The 20720-nt window shown below is 39.9% G+C and overlaps 1 protein-coding gene and 1 long non-coding RNA gene across 3 annotated transcripts in view; one reads left to right on the forward strand and one right to left on the reverse strand.

Moving 5' to 3' along the window:
- Agbl4 (AGBL carboxypeptidase 4) overlaps nucleotides 1-20720 on the reverse strand; it is a 1499625-nt gene that overhangs the window by 305774 nt on the left and 1173131 nt on the right. The gene's annotated exons all lie outside the window — the stretch shown is intronic.
- The window catches only part of LOC123460727, a 67308-nt gene that overhangs the window by 28528 nt on the left and 18060 nt on the right, over nucleotides 1-20720 (forward strand). The window lies entirely within an intron of this gene.

Consider the following 20720-nt stretch of genomic DNA (forward strand, 5'->3'; position numbering starts at 1 on the left):
AAAAGAATGTGTGCAGAGCAAGAGAGATGACTTAGCAGTTAAAGTACTTGCCTGCAAAACTTAAAGACCCAGGTTCAAATCCCCAGGACCCACCTAAGCCAGATGCACAAGGTGGCAAATGCATCTGGAGTTCATTTGCAGGCTAAAGACCCTGGCATGCCCATTGTCATTCTCTCTTTTTTCTCCCTCTTTCTTTCTCTATCAAATAAATAGAATGAAATAAAAACAGTATTGTTAACTTTACAAGTAGGACTCAGTGGTGGAAATACAAAATTGACTGTTCTTACATGTCCAGATTAGCAAGCAAATAGCATCAGGGAGGTCTCTACTCTCAGTTCAAGTTCAAGTTCAAGTTGAAGAGAAGAGATTCTGTGTCTAGGGAGATGGCTCAGAGGTTAAGGGTGCTTTCCTGCCAGGCTTGATTGCCAGGGTTTGATTCCCCAGTACCCACATAAGTCCAGAGGCACAGAGTATTACATGCATCTTGAGCTCAGTTACAGTGGCAAGAGGCTCGCTCTCTTCTTGCAAATGAACATTTTTTTAAAAGAGAAGATATTCTGGGTTCTAAGGAGGACTTGACTCTGCCTACCTAAAGTGAAGTCTAGGCTGGGTGATGGAAGCTTCCAGTATCATCAATATCATATTCACAACCTGGCTACCAGGGCTCTGCACTAGGTTTTGGGCTCAAAAGTTGAGGGGGGCGGTGGTGATTGCAAAAGTGGTTGAGTGGATTCAAGCACCTGTGTCCTGCCTTGTGAGGCCTCCTTTGATTATTTTCCTCTGGATCTGATGTGGACATTTTGGGCATCTTTTTATTGAAGTCAAGGCTCAGGCTAGGGCACTGGGGAAGGTTAATACACATAGAAGTAGTATTGTTTCTAGATTATGTGAGTCTCACTAGCTCAAGATGAGAGGATTCTCAGTGTAGTTTAGCTCAGTCATTTGGCATTTTTACTGGCATTTGGAACCTAAGCCCTTGATAATGATAACGATTAGCTTCTCTTTTGTGGATGCATTTGGTTCAGGGAGCTGTCAGGAGAGTTGCTGAGATGAAGATAGGGTTAGAAATTTTTTGAGTCCAGACCTCCCTGGTGTCATTTGCCTGCTGACATGGATGTTTTAGAGCTACTTGCTTTCCCCATTACTGAGCTCTGTCCATTAGCTACTTTTGTTGGGACTCCAGGTGCTATTTTAATGATAATTGTAATTCTTCAAACAGTCTGTTAGACCACTTGACCTCTTGCTCAATTATATATTTTTTTTCCTTTCCCAAGGAGTCAACCAGAGGGAGTAAATTATCAAGATAATGGCAATAATGGCCACATGTAGAGCATTACGGCATTCTGGAAAGAACACTGGCAGGAATCACGTGGAACTAATTTTGAACCTGTGCTTAGCTTGCTAGCCAAGTGGCTTTCAGTAAGTCCCTTCATTCTCAGTTTCCTCACCTATAAAAATAAAGGTAGGGCTAATGAGATGGCTTAGTAGTTAAGGTGCTTGCCTGTGAAGCCTAAGGACCCGTATTCCACTCATCAGGTCTCACATAAGCCAGACATACAAGGTGATACAAGCGTGCAAGTTTGCACATGCTTACAAAGTGGCACATGTTTCTGAAGTTTGATTGCAGTGGCTGGAGGCCTTGTTATGCCAATTCTCTCTCTCATAAAAGAAAAAATGTACAAGTAACTATTACTTCCATATAACACCTTTGGGAGACACAAATTTTACTTAATAACTTAAGGGTTGATGTTATGATATATCATCATCATTCTTCACAGCCTACATAGCATCTGGCACACAATCAATTGACATCAACTGGTAGTAGGTAGTAATATTTATTAAAGAAAGAATATATTCTGAACATTCAGCCAGATCACGAAGGAAAAAAGTTCATCTTGCTCTTTACTGTATAGATCTAGAAATCAGAGAAGGAGATGGGTTACGAGTTCAAGGCACTTCTAATTATGATAATGTCATTAGTTGTTAATCATCTGCCTGTTGCTATCCTCTCAGCTCAGAGTCAGATATACTCTCTTTCTGAAAGCAAATCCTGGTTCTCTAAAACATCTTTAATATAATTAATATATTTAATTACCTTAATCTTACATTAGTTCCTCTAAATAAAACATGGGCAGATTTTAGCAGCTTACTAAGGAGTTTCTCTGTGTGTGTGTCTGTGTGTGTATGCATGTGAGCATGCATGCATGTATGAATGGGGGTGGTGTGAAAGAGAAGAAGAGGCACAGAGAGGGGGCTTAGAGAGGAAAAGACACAGAGACAGACATAGTCACTGAACATAGAGAGGTATAGAAAGATGTGTCCAGTTCTGTTGATCTCTAGAATTTTTCTGATGGGATGATGGTTAAATGTTTGTGTCAGGTCATCAGGTATTGGGTGGTAGGAAGGTTGTATTTGTTTGGAGCAAGAAGGAACCTGTGAAGTCACTTCTGGGTCACTCTTTAGATAGACAGGTAGATGCAAAGTATCACAATCAAGTCTGGGCCCAATCATTTGTTGTGAATAGGTAGATTTCAGTCTGTCAGGACAGCCTACAAACTGGGAGGGACATTTGTAGGAATGGGTTAAAGATTAAGTGTCCATTGCAGGAGGGATTGGAGGTTGAAATAACTTTCAACTGGATGGCTCCTCAGTCAAGAAACTGACTATGCTTTTGAAAAGAGGAAAGAAATGCTTCCCTGTGGACTTCCCTATCCCTCTTGCACTGGCCTGTAACCTCAAAATTCACGAGTCAGCATCCATTGCCTTCTCCTAATCCATATTCAATATGCTTGAAACCTCTAGCACCTACAAACTCTTGCAGGAACCATGGGAAATACTACTTCATGTAGGCATGCATTTAGTCAACAAATAATTGAGTATTAGCTATGTTCCCAACAGAGAGATTAAAAAGGTTTGGCTCAGTATGTAAAGTTCCTACAAGATGATGAGGGAAGAAGAAGATATTGTAATATAATGTGACACATTCTGCTAAGCACAAGTGTGCCTATGTCTGTCTGGAGAAGGGGCTGAGAGGATGACCTTATAGGTAGTCCAAATGCACAGCAATTTTCCAGACCAACAACTATAAAGGAAGTTATTTGAGGCAGAGGGGCCAGCATGTGCAAAGCCTGGAAATGAGAGACAACCTGACCTATTCTAGAAACTGAATGGTATTTGAGAGTAGTTTGAGCACAGAGAAGAGAAATTGTGGCAATGACAAAAGATGAGGTTGGATAAATGGTTGCCCACATGCTTTATGAAGCCAGAGACCATTGCTGCTCTTCCACATGTGACATTTAGCTAATTCCTGCTCCAAGATAGTGTTCAAGTTTAGGCTTCACCCTAAATCCACCATAAAAGACATTTTTTTTTTGGCCTTAAATGAGATAATTAGTAAACAAAACTTAAAAATTTACACAAATTCTAATAATTCCATGAAACCAGCAAGTAGATCAAGCTTTGCCACTTAGGATTCCTGTGAAACCTTAGAAATGTTTAATGGCTCTGAACTTTGGTTTCTTCATGTCTCAAGTGAAAGGATTCAATAAAATAATTTTCTATCATTATATTTATTATCTAAGACAGGTTGTCCTAGAAACAGACTATATCACTATTAATCCTGTGGGTATCTGGACCCCTGTTGAATTTGTGCATGTGTCTTGATCAATTGTCTCCCTTTATACACTGAAGGATTCTCCCAAGAGCTCTGGTCAATTCAAATGACTATGTAGGGGGCTAGCTCTCTGTTGCCCTTATCTAGTTCCTGCTCCCACAGTAGCTGAAGGACATGAAGTCTAGCTTGGTGTTATCAGGTCTTCTCTTATACACTTCCTGGTGGAGCAGGAACATGAAGCACAGTGCCAAGGGCCAATTTTACCGACATCCCTTCCCAGCATGTGTTTATGTTCATCTGCAGTGGAACCAGGGAGATGAATGACTATCTGAAGTGAGGCCAGTTGGCAAGAAAAATGTTAGAATTCCTATCTGCACAGAGCCTTGGTGACTTTTTATAATAATTGTCCACTTTTTAAAAGATTTTTAAAAATTTTATTTATTTATTTGAGAGCGACAGACAGAGAGAGAAAGAGGCAGATAGAGAGCGAGAGAATGGGTGCACCAGGGCCTCCAGCCACTGCAAACGAACTCCAGACACATGCGCCCTCTTGTGCATCTGGCTAACATGGGTCCAGGGGAATCGAGCCTTGAACCAGGGTCTTTAGGCTTCACAGGCAAGTGCTTAACCGCTAAGCCATTTCTCCAGCCCTAATTGTCCACTTTTAGGTTAGCATAAAACACAATTGACTTCATTAAGGCATTTTCACAGATATGTCATTATACTTTGTTCTTATTTGTACCCACACTGTTCTCCCATCTTCTTCCTTCTCCCTGTTACTTCCCCACTTCTGCCTTCATGTGACATGTATTCCATTCTCCCCTTTTATCTCTTTCTCTACTTTCATAATCCCCATTTATACTGTTGTGTCCTATAGATATGTAGGTATGTATTAATTTAAATTTAGATTTCATTGAGAATATGTGATATTTGTCTTTCTAATCTGGCTTATTTCACTTATCATAATAATCTTAGCTACAAATAAAAATAAAATTATGGCATTTTCAGGAAAATATAAGGAGCTCTAGTTCATTATGTTAAGTGAAATAAGCCTTAGTGAGTTACTAAACAACTGAGAGTCAATAGCCACACCAGGAACATTCCAGGGATTAGACCAAGTTCTTTGCTGAGAGAAAAATTTGGAAAGGCCACCATCCTTAAGAAGTAAATGATTTTACCAGCTCCATCTTCCAGCTGTACAAATTGGTTAATTACAAAGGCTATAATTTGCAATCAATATTACCTCTTTGGCATCTACTTCACCATAGAAAAATATTTATGTTCACATATGAAAAGGGGCACATTGTCCTAATTAGGAACCACACATGGAACACTGAGCTAAGTGATTCTGAGGGCATCAATGCCAGATTTTGCTCTTTTGGTCTGAAAGAGTTGGGAAAAATACCAGGCAGATGCTAAATTGAGGTAAAGCCCTGATTATCACAAGATAAAAACAACTACAGGCACTGATTTCAAGAAACAAAATCAAAGAAGAGAAATACTTTATGCACAAAAATACATGTCATAAAATAATATTCAGTTAAATACTCCATAAGATACAAGGTAAATAAGTTATTTACTTGAGGTACTGTTACATGTTGCATGTTAATACAGATAATTCTTATATTGCAACTGAAAAAAATGTTTAAGAAACAAAATAAAGTAAGTATTCAACACTTTCAAATATGCATACAAAGAAGTTCTTGCAGGACACAGATCAATAGACAATGGTGGTAGCCTTTTGACCCTTTAACTTTTTTTTCTTTCTAGAACATGTATTTGATCTTATAAATAAAAATTATTAAAAATCCAGTGAAGAGGGCTGGAAAGATGGCTTAGCAGTTAAGCACTTGCCTGTGAAGCCTAAGGACCCCGGTTCGAGGCTCGATTCCCCAGGACCCACGTTAGCCAGATGCACAAGGGGGCGCATGCGTATGGAGTTCATTTGCAGTGGCCGGAGGCCCTGGTGTGCCTATCTTCTCTCTCTCGTTCTATCTGCCTCTTTCTCTCTATGTCTGTCACTCTCAAATAAATAAATAAAAAATAAAAAAAAATGTATAAAAATCCAGTGAGGAAAATGATTGGTCACACAATCACTGCATCCCACATCTTGCAGTGAGGAAGCCATGTGTTCATGACTATATATTTTCAGTCAGCACACATGTGTTAAAAATCTGTAGTGTTGCAAGCTCCACTATGAATTCTTGTCTTTGCCTCCAATAAGACTTTCTAGAAAATACTAAAAAAAAAGGTTCCCCTCCTATGTGAAAGAGGTTGGTACAGAGTACTGGGGGAGCAGAGAACAGGCTCCAAAATCAGTCTGGATGCTTATTGGGTGCTTCCTGGAAGAGGTAACATTCAAATCTGATTTTGAAGATTAAGAAAGTAGGTTAGCACAGAAAGCACTCTGGACAAAAGACACAGTACAAAAAGGTATAGAGGCATAAAATAAACTTGCCATGCTTGGAGAATAACCAGTGCTTCATGTGGCTGAAACATTGGGTGTGTGGAAATGAGTAGGAAGAGGCTCTCAGTGCACATCATGCAGGGTTTTGCTTGCACCTCTAGGGTAGCCCTGCTCTCAGCAAGGCTGGAGAAGTTGGGGTTATCTGCAGGGCAATACAGAGATCTTGTGGGTATTAAAAAGAGGCACAAGTGGTTGATGTTATGCACCAAGGTCCCTTTTCTTGCAACATGGGAGTAGAGTTGGATATTAGGAGATGTGTTTGAGGGTAACAGAGTAGAGATGGCAGGCAAAGAAGCCAATCTGGGGATAACAGCAGTAGCTCTGATGCATAATGAAAACTGTGAACCGTGGAATGCCAGACTTTCAAGAACCCCTAGAAATTTCTAGTCTAGTGCCTGGAAGAACAAGCCCCCGAAAGGGAAAGTACCGTAACTTATTGAACTACAAAGGCACCCTGACCTTTTTTCAAGTCTGTATTATCACTTTTTCAAATACTCTTGCCAACAAGTTGTCCTACTTCTACTCACAGACATCAAATGATATCAGTACCCAAGAAAGGAGGGAGTAATCTCCTTCTGGGCCAAGAGGTTCTACTATTGAGCCTAAATATCTCCCGATAGCTCTACCCTCCACATGCAGTTCTTCCTCATGAAGCTACACAGGGTCATTCTTCTGCCCCTCCATTCTGCTCTGTGCTCTTATGCTGCTTATCTCAGTCTTCCTAGCAGTCCCCTGAAGCTATTCTTCCTACTTCGCGAGTAAAAATATTGGATGCAAGAGTCTATGAGTTTTATGTTCTATCCTCAGTGTTTTCTGACCCCAGTTTGTTGTAGTTCAGAGTATATTCTGGGCCCTAGGAACCTCCTTAGAAAACATTCCAAGTTACAATAGGTTAAAGACTGAGTGTTAGGTTCCTCAGAGATTTATAACTGGTACCAAGGGATTACCACTCCCTGTGGTCATTAATTTTATCTATCAACTTGACCCAGGCAGAGAGCATTTCTTTTAGGGTGTTTAGGGTTGAGTGTAACATTGAAACTGATGTGATATCTACAGAAGATTTGTCTTCTGCAATATAGGTAGGTCTCATCTAATCATTTGAAGGGCTTGACTAGAACCAGTGGCTAAGTAAGAGAAAATTATTCTCTAAATAAAAGTTGTTCTTACTTAGCAGGCTTTGAACTGGAATACTAATGTTTTTCCCTGATTTAACAGTTGAAATGAATAGTTTTTTCTGGGTCTTGACTTTGCAGCCTTCTGACTAGAATTATATATCATTAGCTTTTCTAGTTTTTAGGGCTGAGATTAGAACTATGCTTTTTGGCTGTCCTGGAACCAAAGCTCTCGGGACTTGTCAGTCTCCATATTGCAGCTGGTTCCTTACAAATATATTTACACACACACACACACACACACACACACACGATTTGATTTCTTTCTCTGGAGAATCCTGACTATATCCCCTTCTTCTTATTATAACTACTGTAGCAGAGCTAGGAATAAAGCTTAGGTCTGGTGGCTTCAGCCCAGACCCTTTTTACCCCATTATATGCTATCAAAGTATATGTGGACATTTTGAGAGGAGAAAAGATATCTCCTATAGCCTATTCCATCTTTGGGGGCATTAGGCATTCTAGAGGGCAAAGGCTTGATTTCTGAACATTCATTACATAGTTATCCATTAATTTAGGAAGGATTCTATCCTTTTAGTAGTATGTCTTTCAGTAGACACAGTCAGGGAATAAACCCTAAGAAGCAAACTTGCCTTCCCACCCCATCAATCACCCCTGGTTTCCTCTGTGTGTCTAATGTTGCTCAGCAGGCCAGAAGATAGTGCCAAATAATTAACCAGCATTCCCTGCTAAGTAGGCCAGCCCTGCACAGAGACAAACGCACACTCCAACATTGGCTGGATTCCAGCACCAGGGCCAGAATGAGCAGTGGCAGTCTGAGAACTCTGATGGTTCAGAGATGCATGGCCCCACTGGCCACCTTCCTCAGTTTTCTCCTCCTTCCCCAGGTCTGCTGCTTTGATTGTTTGATTGTATCTCTTCCTTCTTGGCTGCTTGACAAGTACTTATTTCCTCTTAGAACCCAGCTCCAAGGACACCTGCTCTGGACAGAGCTTTTGTACCTGTCCTGGGCCACAGGACACTTTGCATATATTTCAGTCTGACCACAGCTACCACCATGCATTTCTTCACTTCTCCTTGGCTTCCCTTTAAACTTCACCTGGTTATCTATCAAATCTGATTCTCATGTTTTTCAGTGCCCAATAACAACATATGGAATAAAACAAACACTAAAAGTGTACAATGAATTAAAGAATAATTGAATGATGAATAAGTGATTCCCAGTTTGAACTTAAAGTCTGTTTCTTTCATGTCTGAATCAAGACATTATTTCCGGGCCTAGTTTTAGTGTTTGTCATAATTACTACTAGGAATATATAAGAGAAAGAAGATGGTGTAATAGAATGGCTATGTGTGTATGTGTGTGTGTGTGTGTGTGTGTGTGTGTGTGTGTGTGTGTGTGTGTGTCTTATGCATGTGTTTGTGTTTGTATTTGTGTTTGTGTGTGTGTGTGTGTGTGTGACAGAGAGACAGAGAGAGAGAGAGAGCGAGATAGACAGAGAGAGAGAGAGAGAAGAGAGAGAGAACCCTATAAGTGTAGTTACTTTCTCCCAAAATACCTCAATAAAACTGGGAGCCCTCCAAGAGCCATACATTTCACTTAATTCTTATCTCTCCCTCCTTTATTTTTTTCATTCCTGTTTTTATAAGACAAAAGTAGTTTGTATTTATCTAGTGTTGAGGCTTACACAAGGCTTTCACAAATGATATATACTGTACATTGAGGGAAAGAGTATTCCCCATGGTCCATGCAACAAAATAAAAAAAAAAACCCTCTAGGAAGACTTGATTTGCCATAAGTAGGAGTAGTTAATTGAAGGCTATTATAGACACAGAAATAGACACTAGGAAGAAAAGAAGTAAGAGTGAATGGAGGATATGAAGTTTAGAATAGAGATAATTGAGCTGAGGGGTAGTGGAAAATATGGTAGTTAAATAAATGTTAAAACAAAAGAATGGGGGGAAGGCAGGGGCCACTTGTATGGGGCTTAATTAGTTATAGAGACATACTGGCCTTTATATACAGAGAGCTGGTGGGGTGGAAGGTCTGGGAGTAGTTGAATGCATAGAATTGCTCTCCAAAGGTGTGAAACAGGAACAGTGGGAACAGGACATCTTGCCATCCTTGGGATGAAAGCTAATGCTTAGGGAATATGGCCTGCAGAAGAAGGCCAGGCCTCAGGGTTCCAAGCTGAGGGGCTGCTAGGGGAAAGGAAGGCTATATTCTCCATGTTGCCCTTGAGAGCAGCTTGAGATGGAATCATTGACTGGCTGGCTGGAACCTCTGCTCTGCTACCTACCCCCTTGTAAACCTGGCAAGTCACTTAACCTCATGCAGCCTGAACTTGTCAGGTAATAAAAGTAGAACTGTCACACTGACTTCAGCACAGTGCAATAAGGGTTTAAGTAAAGATACATCAAGTGTTCTGTGCATGTTTGACCCCTGGGAAATACACATTAGGCTCGTTATGACTTTGAACATGAATGCTGAGATAGGGTGAGAAGCATGTTGGCAGAAGGAGCATGAAGGGAGGAGGGAAACAAGAATAATCTCAGCTTTGCACACAAACAATTCCACTCATTTCCTATTTTGGGAATTGCTGCGGAGGCCAGGAGGAAAAGAAGCATTCCCATTTTAGCGCAACATGCTTTCTCACTGGCTCTGTGACTTCCAATACTCCAACCAGCCTCTCAGGTCTTATAGAAGACTTAGTCCCTGAACTTGTTGTGGGCTATTACTGCTTTTGTTCAAGGGTCAACACAAATATCTTGCCTCCAAGAAGCTTTTCTGACAGCCCGGTCTACTTAAGAGCTTGGTGTATAATACACAGCTCATCTCATTATTGTCTTTACCCTGATTATAGTTTGCCTTTATATATTTGTGTACTTGTAATTAATTCTCTTTACTTTATCCATGAACAGCAAGACTATTTCATGCTATTTCTTATTGTATTCCCAGGGCTTCAAACAGTGCTTGGCACAGAGTAGGCACTTACTCATTGGCTGACCTAATAATATGTGCAAGAACAAAAGAACAAACAAGAAACCAGGAGAAAGGGCCATTTTCAGTAGAGGAAACAGCACCAGCAAAGGCACAAAATATAGCATTTACACAAGTACACAAGGAGTATATGTGGGAAGAAAAGATCTTTTGAGGGGAGTCTGTTCAAGTCCTTGTATGGTCTGATAAAAACCCTGAGCACTCGCCGTGACAATGGGGTGGTAGCAAAGGGCATCAAGTATGGGAGTCCCTGAGCTGGAACGTAGAGGGGTCAATGGAGGGGCTTGGCCTCTGCCTGTCCAGGGCCTTCATTTTTAATTTCGGAGTCCTTCTTCCTTCTCTACTGTCACACTCACCGCAGACATTCCCTTAAGACAAGTTATTGCATTGAAGTACCAACTTCAAGAAACATTTCCTTCCCTAAAATCCCTGGTAAGGAGCTTTTTATTTGTCATTCCTTAGAGAATGATTCTCTACATAATGAAATCCATAGCCTCCTGCAGAAGAGCAGAGTCCAAGACCAGGCTTAGCTGCTATCATATGCCTTGGTCCATCATTCTGTAAAATCGAGTTGATGATAACTATTCTCTCATCTCAGGGTTGGGAGGAAGATTAAATGTAATAAAGAGTGCAGAAGAGTTGCTGAATTACATGGCAGTTGTAGCCATACCATGAAGTATTCAAGCTGGTGCTTCAGGCTGAAACATTGATATACTTTAGCAAAATATATCTGGGGTTCAGTCCCAGGCTACCATTCCAGTCCTTTTAGTTTTGAACCCAAGTGAGGTTTCTGGTAGGAGACATAAGCTCCAGAGTGTAGGAGTCAAGTGAATTGGATAAGAAATCACTGGAAATAGCCTCATGTCCTAGTAATGAAGATTTTAAGCAAGAGGAGAGTGGAAGCTTGAAGTTATAAATCTCTCCAGATAGTGGGCTGAAAATGGCCTAGAAGGGGAAGAATGACTTGCAAATCAAGCTTTGTCATGTCTCTTCAAACTAAGTGTTTCAAAGACTTGCTGCCAGCAAATTGACTATTTGAGGCCAACCTTCTGAAACCTGAAAGACTATAAATGCTGAAACTTTCTGATTACCAAGAAGTCCTCAAGGAGTTGGCTCTATTGTCCTTCCCAGCCCCATTGTATTGCATCACTGCACACTCTTCTCCTCGTCTTCCAGTATCTAGACAAGTACTATTTGTCAATTCCCACATCCATCTTTTTAACCTTCATGCTTTTCTCACTGCCTGGATGCTCTTTTCTTCAAAGAGTCAGGATCTTGCTTGTCCTTCAAGATCCTGGTCAATGCTATATTTTCTTTGGAATTTGAAATCAATAATTTTTTAAAGCAATTTAATGTCTTATTGCATCTTAAGGCAATTATTGTACTGTAAGTTTTACTTAATAGGAAATATGCTATATTTGAATTTTAATTGACTATTTTTATTTTTAATTGTTTATTTTGAGACAGGGTCTTGCTATGTTGCCCAGACTGGCCTAAAACTTTCAGTCTTGTTGCCTCTAGCTCTCAAGAGCTGGATAATAGTCTGTGCTGCTATGCTTAGTGGCTGATTCTGTCATTTCCTGGATATTGTCTTTGCATCCCTTATGTATAGCATGGTTCTAGATGCAGCTGAAGTGTTTAGTAAATACATGTTGAAACAAACAAAAGAGGGCTAAGAAGAGAATTAATTTTTATTCTTAATTGAATGGCATGCCAAGAATCTTGTAGATACTGACTTGTATCCCCCAGCTTCCCAGAATATGGGCCTTTAAGCACAGTCAGCATCCCCAGCTTATGCTGTGGAGACACCTAGAAGAATGTGGAGTTAAAAGCTGTAGCATCTGCCTTCATACTGTTTACCACCATTGCTCTACAATCTTTCTCCTGGCCCTTGATGATCAGGCTCCATGTCCTGGCTCTGTATAATTTCTCCATACAGTTACTAACTTCAACTCAAGGCAAAAACAAACTCTTGAATAGTCACTATATGTGGACATGTAGCTCACATTTTCTTGTTTGACAAGTCCTGTTGGGCATGCTTGTAGGCAAGGTATAGTTTTAAGTGCACCAAACCACAGTTGATGGGGATCTAAGAGATGAGATAACCCTCATGTGTGAGAACCCACCTTTACAAATGGGGTCACAGACATGGAAGGAAGTCAGTGATATGACACTGCTAGCAAGTGCTGCAGATTTGATTTGAACTCAGGATGGCCATCTAATGCTCCAGCAGATGGTAGAAGAGACAAATCAGAGTACCCCCCAACTGTCATGGTGGCAGCATCTTGGGCAGTGGCTTAGTTTCTTCCATGGCTTCAGCTCTTGCCCCATAGCTGGTGATGGTCCCAACTTTTATCAGGGGACCCTAGCTCTTGCTTTCTCTTTGACCCTCCAGCTCAGGATGGGACTGTCATCCTGCTGTTTTTACTCTCTGAGTTTGTTTATTATTCTCTTTGGCTTACAATCTCTGCATATAGTCCTTTCTGTTTAAGGTATTCAGAAGGCTTTCCCTTAGGTATACACTTACTGAGACATCTGCATTTATATACTTAGATGAAGCAAAGTTATAGAAATGATGCATAATAATCGTTCATAACTAAGCAAAAATATTTATTATGCAGTAGTAATGGCTGCTCACAACGGGCTATACCTAGGCTGCCAGTTAACAATTCACTCTTTAGCAGCTCTAATTATAATTCTACTCCTTTCTTTCCCTCTCATTTGAAATGTAAGAAAATTGAATGACATTATCATCAGAGTAACCTTGAATCTTCTCTATCTAATACGAAAAAAGCATTTATAAACCTTGGTGTTTTTTTTTTTTTTAACTGTGGTTAGTAGCACATGTGTGTGTATGCCTGTGTGTGTGTGTCTGTGTGATCTCACATCCACTGCTCTTTGCTATGAAACCTTTCCAAAGAAAAAGGGTTGTTAGGTGGAAATGCTCTTTAGTGTTGGCAATTGTTAGTTCATAACCAGAGACCAAGTTGGGTCCAGTGACTGCTTATTGTCTCTTTGTTTAGTTCAGCAATATCATCATCATCACCATTGTCATCATCAGAAACACTTACGAGCACTTGTTCTATTCCCAGCAGGTATCATGACCTGAAGTGAGCTACCATAACTACATAACTACTTAAAATAAATTAAGTCGCAGAGAATTTGAAGTACTTGCCTAAGATCACACAGATAGTAAACTAAGGAGCAGTGATGAGATGTGATCTCTACCAGTATGGAGGTAGAACTTGTTGTTCGGCCTGATGCCTGAATACTTTCCTGTAGAGCAGGCTAGTCTGTCTGGTGGCTCAGCAGGACCAACACATAGTGCACAAGGACTGCTGTTCTTCCCCCTCAGACATTTCAAGAGCGTCACAGTTTTTCCCTTCTTATAGGGCCAGAATGTGCACATTTCATAATCGTTCCATTGGAAAATTACAAGTTCTTCCCTATGGGGTGAGAAAGGGGATCAAAAAGACTCTGTCTCATCTAATTTCTCCTCATCCTTGAATAAAACCAGTCAGAGAGAGAGGCTGGAACAGCCCTCGGGGAAGAGTCTGTAGAATAGAAAATAAGGTATTTAGAAGGATTTGTCTTTCCAGGAGTTAAATCAGTTTAGAATGGAAAGCAGAAGAAAAAAAAAAACACCCACAAAAATGATTTTCTGGTTTTTTTTTACTTAAAATTATGGAAATTGTTTCTGACAGCAAATTGCTCCTAATTAATTTCTTGGCTCTGCTGGGAAAATGTACTGTTCCGTTGATTTCTAAATTCCACCAGCTTAATTATCAAAAGACATTTTCTCCTAAAACTATTAACATGTGGGTTTGCAGTTAAGGGTTTGTCAGCATAGAGCAAAGAAAAGGGGGAAGGCAGGGCTGATGGTACCAGGAAGCCTAGAGACCAAAACCAGGCTTGGTATCCACATTCCAAGGTCCCGGAGAAGACTGTTCCCCCAAGGAAGAATTCTGAGTGGAATAGGCTGAACAGTGCAGGGCGTGTCTAGGGAGTTGAAAGAGTTGAGTTCCAATTCTAGCCACAGTTAAGCCTTTTTGTTAAATTTTTTTTTGTTATTTTTGTTTATTTACTTGAGAGAGACAGAGAGGGACAGAAAGAGGCAGATAGAGAGAGGGAGAGAGAATGGGCACGCCAGGGCCTCCAGTCCCTGCAAACGAACTCCAGACGCGTGCGCCCCCTTGTGCATCTGGCTAACGTGGGTCCTGGGGAGTCAAGCCTCTAACCGGGGTCCTTAGGCTTCACAGGCAAGCGCTTAACTGCTAAGCCATCTCTTCAGCCCATAGTTAAGCCTTTTCTTATGCCCAATCATGTATTTTGTAAAATGGGGCTAGTAACAGTGTTAACATGTATAGGACTTTTTTTTTTTTTTTTTGGCCTGTGTGTTTTGACATACACTAACATGTTCTCCTTAGTCAGTTTAAATGGGTATTGCTGCTCTAATTTTTTGAAATATTTTATTTATTTGAGAGAGAGAAATGGGGGAGAGAATGGGCACACCAGGGCCTTCAGCCACTGCAAACAAACTCCAGATGCATGTGCCCCCTTGTGCATCTGGCTTACGTGGGTTCTGGAGAAACAAACTGGGAACCTTTGGTTTTGCAGGCAAATGCCTTAACTGCTAAGCCTTCTCTCCATCCCTGCTGCTCTCATTTTATAGATTAAAAATGTAAGTGCTGAGGGACCAGGCAAACTCTCCCAAGGTCATTTATGCAATAAATGACAGAGGCTAGAAAGGAACCAGCTAGCCAAGCTAAGTGTGGGAAAAAGGACCCTCTGCTGTAGTTCCCAAGTCTTTAATCTGTCTTGTGCATTAGATAAGAGCTTCTTAGATTAGGAAACCATTTCCCCTGATATTTTATCCAAAATGCAGTCTCTTAGTCAAAGTTTGGCAAAAAAATACATGAATCAATAAGTAGCTTACTTGTTCAGTTGACTATAGGCAGCATTTAGATCTGAATCAGTTAATTTGATGAACTTCAAAAGAAAAAGAAAATATTTGCCCAGTATGGTGATACACACCTTTAATCCTGACACTTGGGAGGCAGAGGTAGAAGGATCCCTGTGAGTTCGAGGCCACCCTGAAATTACATAGTGAATTCTAGGTCAGTCTGGGCTAGAGTGAGACACTACCTCAAAAACTCCAAGAAAAAAATCAGGTTCTTCAACAAACTAAACACTACAGCATATTTCCTAACAAAGTAAGGCAAGACTTCAGAAAGGAATTAATAGTTGAGCTTGGCTTTGATAGATGAGTAGGATTAATTTACATCTGTGTAGCACTTGGGATTTTTTCAAAATGTTTTAGTAATAAGAGGCTCTTTCAGATACAATTCAACCCTGTTTTGGGCCCTAGTGGGAAGGAAAAAGTCCTGGAGCACAGATGGAAGGATGGAGGGGAAGGGACTAGTTGGGTACCAGCCCAGGAGTTCAAGGAGCTGAAGAGATTTACCAAACGTCACAAAGAAAGCTAGCTTGTAAACTACATTTGTGCTATGTATACTAATCTTCCCAGATGCTCCTATATAGTTTCTCAGCTTCATGTCATTAAGAACTTTTTGTTAATAACTTCTTTTCAGAGATGTTTTTGCTGAGCTCTGAAGCAAAAGGGATTGGTTTTTTTCATAGGCCCTTCCCTCACCTCATTTTATTTCAAATGCATTGTTAACTGACATTAGACAATCTATTTGGGCTTTGTCTGTCTTCCTTTTCAAAATTGTTAGCTGAAATGAGGGCCCCTTTATCTTATTCAATGATAGCACCTAGGATATTTGGTATATAGTAGAGTCTCAGAAATATTTGTTGGATGGATGAACATATGAGCCAATGCTATAGTGAATAACTATATTCATTCATTTATCTTTATACCACTGTCTCATTATTTTCTTAGAATGTTTCCCAAACAAAATCTCTAACTTCTCAAGGTTACTCATTGGTTAGCTCAGCAACTGGCATACAAATGTAGATATTTGTGTAACATCTACTGTGCTACTGAAATTGGATATATATGTATATATATATATATATATATGTGTGTACACACACATACATATACATATACATATACATATACATATACATATACATATACATATACATATACATATACATATATATACATACATGTCTGTTTCAGAATCACAGCCTTTCACTCACTGCCTGGTACATGATGGTACTTGATATGGGATAGGTGGATTGACTTCAAAAAGTATTTGGGGGCTGGAGAGATGGCTTAGCAGTTAAGTGCTTGCCTGTGAAGCCTAAGGACCCCGGTTCAAGGCTCGGTTCCCCAGATCCCACGTTAGCCAGATGCACAAGGGGGCACACGCGTCTGGAGTTCGTTTGCAGAGACTGGAAGCCCTGGTGCGCCCATTCTCTCTCTCTCCCCCTCTATCTGTCTTTCTCTCTGTGTCTGTCACTCTCAAATAAATAAATAATTAAAAAAAAACTATTTGGGGGTTGAGTAAAATTTTGATATGAGTTTGGGGAAGCTGTTAGTCACATTCAAACGTGTCCTCTCTTACTTTCAAAAAACAGGCATATGACAAAGACTCATTGAATAAGTAAACCCACATTGTGTAAAGAGATTCATTTTTGCCGATTGAGGATTATCATATCTCTACAAGGAAATCCTTATTTTGACAAAAATCAGACCTGACAATTCAAGGATGCAGAGTGAGGACAAATGGAGGGATGTAAGAACGATTCATCTTTTCCAAAGATCATCTTAAGCAGGCAACATGTTAGGTAGAATACTGAATTATTATCTATGTTGATCTTCAGAACAAGCCTGAGAGTGTTTCGGTCCAGTCTGAATCTGCAGAAGAACCCAGCTGACCCAGTTCACATGATTGCTGTGCTCTGATAGCACCAGCCACTTCTCCTTCAGATGCTTGCTACCAAGTTTCCCATACTAGACTGTGAAGAGCTTGAGTTCCAGGGCTTTGTACTTCTGCTTCTTTATGTGCCCAAGCCTAGCACAAAACAAACTCAAATTACTGCTAATATGAAGAAAGAGATCAAGAGGGTTAACTTTTTGAGTCAGCTGATATAGGGAATGGGATGCCCAGATATTTGCCAAATATTATTTAGAGGATGTCTGTGAATTCATTTTTGGACAATATTAGCTTTTATTCAAAGAACTGAAAAAAGTAAATTGCCCTCCTCAGTGTGATTGAGTACCACCCAATCTACTGAAGACTGAATAAACTGAAAATGCAGATGAAGGGAGAAGTCACTCTTGATCTACCTAACTAATTAAGCTGAAACATGGGTCTTCTCTTGTCCTCAGACTTGCACCATTGGTTCTTCGGGTTCTTGGGCCTTTAGCTATAGGTTGTAACTACACCATCTTCTCCCTTTCTATCCTCATTGTGCCCATTTGAAGTTGTGAAACTTCCCCACTTCCATATTCATGTGTGCCAATTTTGTATGATATAAACATGTATTCCCTATTGATTCTGTTCTTCTAGAGAACAATAACATATTCTGGTACAAAAATTGAGATAACACTATAGCAGACACATAAAATTATAGAAATGGCTTTGGAGCTGGGTAATGGGTAAACCCTGGAAGGATTTTGAAGTATATGCTAGGAAATCATATATATGCACACATACATATGTAGATGATGTATCCATATATTTGCCATTGATTCACTTTTTGTGCCACTCAAACCTGGATTCTACCACAAAAATGGATCAAAGGCTCACCTTAATTTTCTTTTTATCTGTCCTCTCAACAATATTTACCATACTTGATCCATTCTCTTCTACCTTAATGCTTTCATACTTGGGTTCTTTAGTATGCAAACTCTTAATAATGAATCATTCACTTTCCTGGATACTTTCCATCTGTTATTTGGCTGACACTTCTATGGTCCTTCCTCCCGACTTACATGTTTGCTTTAAGTTACTGCATTCACATACAGCATCAAATATCTGTCAAGTGTTGATGATGTCTAGATTTTTATCTCCTTTTTAGACTTTAGTCTCAGCTCTGGACTCATTATAGCAGTACCTTCTTATCCTTAGTTTCATTTTCTGGGGTTTCACTTTCTTCTGGTCCACCACAATGTGAAAACATTGAGTGGAAAGTTCCAGAAAATAAACAATTCATGAGCTTTAAATCTTATGCCGCTTTGAGTGGTAGGATGAAATGTTGTGCCTTCTTGCTTTTTCCCACCCAGTATGTGATTCATCCCTTTGTCCAGAGTATCCATGCTATATATGTTACCTGCCCATCAGGCACTCAGTGGCTGCCTTGATTATTGGATCAATGTCATACCATCATAGTGCCTGTATTCAAATAATCCTATTTTTACTAGTGGAAGGCCCAAAGTGTAAAATTTGTACTGCTGGATATTCCAATGATGTCCTAACTGGAAGTATGCAATGTGATCCTGGAAATTGGAGGAGAAGTAATACTTGCTACAAATTGGCAAGAAGCTTGGCTAAACCATGTGTCAGTGTTTATAAAAAGGTAGAATTTGCAAACATTGAAATAAGATATTTATTATTTACTTTTTAAAATTTGAGACTGATTCTCAAATGTAGCTGCCTTGGTTCGAATATGAAATTTCTCTCACAGACTCATGTGTTTAAACATTTGGTCCCAACTAGTGGCACTGTATTGGGAGATTAAGGAACTTTTAGAAGGTAGGGCCTAGATCAAGAAAGTGGATCACTGGAGGTAGAGGTGGAGGTTGTTGAGTTTTCTAGACAGTCCTGCTTCTAGTAAGCTCCCTGCTTCCTAGATACCCATGTGGTGTGACTAGCACCCTCATGCTATGGTAGCCGTATGCTTCTACTGCTGCCATGCTTTCCCTGCTGTGATAGACTGTATCTCCTGACACTATGAGCCAACATCAAATTCATCCCATTTAAGTTGCTTCTTGTCAGGTGTTTGGTCACACTTTCTGCAAAAGTAAATTATAATATAGTAGTCCAAGTTGGATTGTCTTGGAACTGCTGTGTAACCCAGATTGGCCTTGAATTGGTGGTCCTCTTTCTTCTTCCTGAATTCTGGGATTCCCAATGTGTGTCTTATATCTGGCTTGAGAATAAATTTCCATGCAAAATATTGTAGAAGCAGCTTGGTTGCTACAGGCTGCTTATGATAACTGAGAATAGAGAGATAAAACTGATGAAAGAAGCATGAAGCAAAAAAGAATCCAAATTTACACCTTTAGAAAATATCTAGCCTAATCATACTGTGAAGTATGAGAAAATATATTCAATGACAGAGAATAATAGGGATGTGACTAGACTACTACTTCGTAAAGATATCTTGAGTTTACTATATAAACTCAATTAGCTTTCTCAACAGAAGCTAGAAAAGGACTGAGGTTGATCTAACAAAAACAGTACCTGTTAAGACTAAATAAGACTGAAAAGGTAAGTCAGAATGCAGGATAGCTACTGGACTTCTTTGACTCTATAAGACAGAAACACAGAGCTTTTCAGTTCTAAACATGTGTTGTTCCTGAAGAAAATAAATGAATGATGCCAAAAGTGATTTAGAGCTTGTTATAGCTATCACCTCTATGACAGGACCAAGAAGCAAGGCTTGTCCCTCTTAACTTCAGTTGATGAAGTCAACTTTATTTGATTTTTCAGGTGAGGATGCTCCTTAGAGACACTGATTTGCAGACAACTACACGGGAGGTACCTTGTGGGTCTGAAGGATAGATCTACCACTGAGCTGTGGGTATGATGCTTATACCTCACTGAGTCTGGGGGGTAAAACGTCGACCAGAGAGAGTTATTCTGAAGCCTAATGAAGTTTGCCTCATTGGGTTTTAGTCTTGTTTGGAACCCATGAATCCTTCCCTTTTTTGAGTTTCTGTCTTTTGGAATTGTAATGTCTATCTTGTGCTTGCTTCACCATTTCATTTGGAAACCAGACATAACTTGTCTGGTTTTATAGGCTTGCAGCTAGAGAGGAATTTGCCTCAGGATAAATTGTATCTTGAATCTCACACATGTATAATTTAGATATTTAGATGGGATCCAGGGTTTTAGAAATTAAAGTAGATGCTGGAATGAGTTAAGATACTTAGGAATATTAAGATGAAGGGCATGTATTTGTAGCATGAAAGAAGGGTAAAAATTGGGAGGGGATATGGATGGAATATTATGAACTGAATATTTTTGTACTCCTAAATGTTCTATATGTTGAAACACTAATCTAATCTTCAATGTAATCATATTTGTAAGTAGAGTCCTTGAGAGGTAATTAGGTTTAGATGAGGTAATGACAGTGGAGCTCTTATTATGGGATTTATATTTATTACAAGGAGAAACCAGAAACTTCTCATCATGGGAGGATGCAGCAAGAAGGTTACCAGGTATAAGCCAGGAAGAAGAGCTTCACCAAACACTAAATCTGGTAGCACCTTGGTTTTGGGTTTCCTCATCTCTAAAACTGTGAGAAACATTTTTAAAGCCATTTAGTCAATCATAGTCATAGCAGCTTGTGAAGACAAAGATATTT

This window comes from Jaculus jaculus, chromosome 5 (genome assembly GCF_020740685.1).
Source record: "Jaculus jaculus isolate mJacJac1 chromosome 5, mJacJac1.mat.Y.cur, whole genome shotgun sequence".
NCBI classification, from domain to species: domain Eukaryota; kingdom Metazoa; phylum Chordata; class Mammalia; order Rodentia; family Dipodidae; genus Jaculus; species Jaculus jaculus.